At 36.1% G+C, this 4824-nt stretch overlaps 1 long non-coding RNA gene across 1 annotated transcript; it reads left to right on the top strand.

Annotated features, from left to right (window-relative positions):
- Window positions 1–1653: 1653 nt before the first annotated feature.
- LOC110939047 lies at window positions 1654–3206 on the top strand. Its single transcript, XR_002591919.2, has 3 exons — window positions 1654–1687; window positions 2201–2267; window positions 3077–3206. It is a non-coding gene; the product is annotated as an uncharacterized LOC110939047 (long non-coding RNA).
- Window positions 3207–4824: the final 1618 nt, after the last annotated feature.

Here is a 4824-nt window from a genome sequence, read left to right as displayed (position 1 = left end):
TTAAGGACCACGGAACAGGGGGTAGATCTATCGGGTACGGGCGAGCCCCACTCACGGTCCTTGTGCGGCCACTTAGAGTGCTTTTGTGTCCCTGTCGAAGTGAATCGAAACTTAAATCGTCTACCGGGTTGAGTGCTTCCTATGTCGGCACACATATTAATGTCTTAGCTACACATTAATGATCAACATGTTCATAGACGCATTACATACCTACTTATAAACTGAACTTTCAGATGTTTTTAAGATTCATTTGATGTAAACTCACAAATACATGGATTTACAAACTTTGGTAAAGTTTTTCAAATTATACCTAAGTAAGAGGATGCGCTGATCCTGCTTACAAAGGTGCGTTTGGGCTCGGCTCATTCTCTCTCGTGCAATGCACAAAGACTATTGTGGGCTAGACTCACAGTTTTTCATATATCATGCCAAGAAAATAATTTTACTGTATTTTCTCAACAACTTTGAAACCGGTTATCAAAAAGATTTATTTTAAATCTTTTCAAAACAAACTATGAACTCGCTTAACTTTATGTTGACTTTTTCGCATGTTCTTTCTCAGGTGGAAATTTTCAAAATACGGAACGGTTGGAATAGGAGAACCCACGGGATTTCGAGTACTTAGCGGGCGTTCATTGTTTAGAAGTCTTAGCTTTTTGCTTCCGCTGTGCAATGAAGATACCGGTCCAGTCACGCCAAGCTCTGATATTTCGGGGTGTGACAGCACCTGCTGATATAATCCGAACTACAAATGTGAAAATCGACATAGTTCGGGCACACTTGAAAGCGGCTCAAGACCGGCAAAACTCATATGCAGATAAAAGAAATAGGCCAATTGAATTTCGGGTTGGCGATATGGTTATGCTAAAAGTTTCCCCATGGAAGGGTATTATTAGATTCAGAAAAAGGGGAAAACTAAGCCCAAAATTTATTGGGCCATTTAGAATCACTGAACGGGTTGGTAAAGTAGCTTATCGACTTGAATTACCCGAAGAGTTGAGTGGAATTCATAGCACATTCCACGTGTCACATCTACGAAAATGTTTGGCCGACGAAAGTGCTCATATCCACTACAATGATATCGAGGTGGATAACAGCCTCAACTATGCAGTAAAACCAATTGCGATTTTAGATCGTAAGGAGAAAAGTTTGAGGAACAAGATAATAAACCAAGTCAAAGTCAAATGGGAGCACAGAAAAGGGTCAGACACTACATGGGAGTCCGAAGAAGAGATGCGACGACTCCACCCTACATTATTTGGTACGTAATTCGGTTTCGGGGACGAAACCCTTTTTAAGTGGGGTGGACTTGTAACACCACGAAAATATAAATCCTTAAATTGGAAAATTCAAAGAGTTAATAAACAAGAATTTACAAACTAGGAACTTAACCTAGTTAAGTTCAAGTCTTGAAATAATTCACAATAGGGTTAAGACACACAAACTTAAGAATAAAACAAAATTGAGGGGCTAAACTTGCCAAAGAGGAAAGTTAAATGTTGAATTGTGACAAAACTCACCAAACACACCATTCTTGGTGTGTCTGGTCGATCAGGAGCAAGAAAGGGGCGACTCCCATCCCTCAAACCCTAGAATCTTCACAAAATTCAAAAATTAAGGCTGCAAATCTGCTTCAAATCAAGTTCTAAACATGAATTAACGATCACCTAATCATAGTGATCAACAGGTATGTAGAAATTTGGTGTTTTTGCTACTTTTTGAATTCTAGATTAAGTGTGAAAAACAAGAGATTCAACTTGATTGTTGATGCATGGCTGAAATTAGAAGGGTTATGAGGTTTAGGATCAAACCCTAGATGATTTCTTGACATAACCTTGTATAATACTTGTAGGGTTACATAGTCACCATTGTAGGTGAGTAATGAACTCTAAGAAACTTGATAAATGCAGAATTTAAAATTCTTGTTCTAGCACAATCTGAAATTTGGAAGTGATTTCTGAAATGTTAATGATAAGATATGTGCTAAGTTGTTTAATTAAAGTGAAATTCGATGAAAATTACAAGATATGAACTTGGTAATGAATGTAGGAAAATCTGACCCGTTAGGTGTTTGTTGAAATGCCTAAGTGAGGATTTAAATGTAAAATGTTGATAAAAACGCAGATTTGATAATGGTCCATAATGATGTGATTGTGGTCATAAAAAGAGTTCTAAACATGTTGTAAACTGAAATTTCTAGGCAAAGAGTCCGGATCGTCAAGCGGACAAACCGAAGGGAATCCACGGGGAAAGGGCGTGCTCTAAAGGTACGAAGATACTACTTCGTTACATTAAATTTCTTATTGTTTGTATGTCGTAATATAAAGCAAGGTAAACAAGATAGACCAATATGTCACGAAAGTGACTTTGCGTCTTAAACAAGCGAACGGGTCAAAACAAGTGATAAGCATGAAACCTTGTATGTCCTGAATGGAGTGCAATTCAGCACCCAAACGGGTCAAACAAGTCTCGTAGTAAGCACGAAGCTAGATACTATTACATAATGCATGATTTTATAGGATGCGTAAACTGTGTAGCGAACACAGTAAGCAAATTGAGAAACTTTACCCTTAATATAGGAGTTAAAGTTTAGAAATTTTAATGCATGACAAGTAGCATAAGTAACTAAACATGAAGCCTCGGAATCAAGCCTGTAAGCTATTCCGTAGACATACCCTCATGAGAATAGTCGAGTATTAGCACAGGTAGAATATGGGTATGGAAATTTACTTCGTCGCTTAACGACTTATGTGAAAGTAAGTTGTTTGATGCATGGAAAATAATCAGCAAAACTGCAAACGAAACAAGGAGGTTTAGTACAGCGTTCACCGTAAATTACGGTGGTACCGTAATTTACGGTGGCCAGAAAAATTTTACGGTGGGGCTCTACTGATTTACGTTAGGCCTCAAAATGTCCAGAAGCCACCGTAACTTACGGTGTCACCGTAAGTTACGGTGGAGCCCAGTTTGATGAAATTTTTAATTCATTTTCTTGAACAAGTTTTCGGACCTGATTCGAATACGTAAATTTCCAAGAATGATAACGCTAATGCTTGTTTAAAATGTTAGTTTTCAGGTATTCAAGAAAAAGGATGATGATCAAGCATAACTATCCGAACCGAACACTCTAGCAAACGCTTCCGCATATGATCTTTTGTTCTAAAAACTATGTAAACAATTGTAGTTAATATCTTGATTATGATTTCGTAAGAACTATACATGTATGTTGTGTTTAGTTTTGGTTTAAAATATTGAAAGTTTTTGTTAAGTCGTCATTTTGGCGTTAAATGCAAGGTTCTATGTTGTTAAATCTAGTAATATAAACTGGGTCTTACAAATAAGGTGTTTTGGTACACTACTTTGAATACACTTTCCCTTTCATATATCATATCATCCATAATACACTACCATTACTTCCTACCATCCATAATACAACGTCATTACCTCCTACCATCCATAATATAATACCATTACCAATATTTTCACTTTATTACATGTATATCAACACCATTTATATCATCCAATCATCATATTACATCATAAAGTAACAACTATAGCCAAACCATCAACTACTAGATATAACTAACCAAAAAACATGTATATGGGCCTACTTCTCCATTCAAACTCACAAACTTTTTGTACCAAAACATGTTATATCATGGTTATACCTAATGATGCACATGTGCATTTTGAATATTGGCAATGTAAAAAGTAGTGTATTACAGATGATATTGTAAATTAAAGTGCAATTGTTTATTACTGATAACGTATTACGGAATTTGTTGAAGTAATGATACATATGCACATGTGCATGGATAACTATTACTCGAAAAAAAAACGTTTTTTTTTTGTAACTAAATATAGCGATTTTTGTTAAAAAAATATTAAAAAAAATAAAAAAAAAATTGAGTGCTTTTTTGATTTTTTTTTTAGATTTTACTTTGTTTTCACATTGGTTCTCGCGGTTCTCGCAATAAGGGTGGTTCTCAAATGAACCTTACCCTATATATATATATAGGGTAAGGTTATTGTAAAAAAGGTTAAAAGTGTGAGAAGTATTATGGAGATGACATGTGTCCTCATTCTAAACTAATTCAAAAGGGTAAACAAGTAATTTTATCATTGATTTAATTAATTGATAAACTTCCATAACCGCCATCCTTATTTATAGGAACAAGATTTTTTAAAGATCTCTATAAAAACACTACGAATAACACTGCAACCACCATTCAACACATATATAACACCATTCAGTAATTATATAACACCATTCAATAAGTATATAACACCATTCAATAAGTAAATAACACTATTAAAGACACTACAAAACACCATTCAACAGTTCATAACACTGTAATAAGTACATAACACTACAAAACAAGATATAACACAACAAATCAATATAAAACACTATGAATAGTATATAACACCATATCACCCTATTATAACTTTGTATAACACTACAACCTCGTCGTTCCACTGCCGGCACCACCACTGCCGCCCGCCGTCGTGGGGAGGTGGCCGACGCCGCCTCTCTACAGTCTCTCATCTCTTTCTCTCGCTCGAACCCAACCACCCGACACCACCTTGCCGGATAACTTTCTCTCGCTCGAACCCTACCACCCGACACCCACCTGAGAGAGACGTACCTGTTGTGTTGGTCGACGTCGGAGATACCTGGTGCGATGATGTTGGAGAAGAAGATGATACAGAGTGAAATCGCGATTTTGTAGGGTTTTTTATAACTGCTTTGCATAAGAAGATACAGTTTCCTTTTTTTTCAAAATGGATTTAAAAGACTTTATTACCCTTACAATTTTCAAA

Source organism: Helianthus annuus, chromosome 5, assembly GCF_002127325.2.
Source record: "Helianthus annuus cultivar XRQ/B chromosome 5, HanXRQr2.0-SUNRISE, whole genome shotgun sequence".
Classification (NCBI taxonomy): Eukaryota; Viridiplantae; Streptophyta; class Magnoliopsida; order Asterales; family Asteraceae; genus Helianthus; species Helianthus annuus.
Note: the sequence above shows the minus strand (reverse complement) of the source record. Positions and strands in the feature narration are given on the sequence as shown.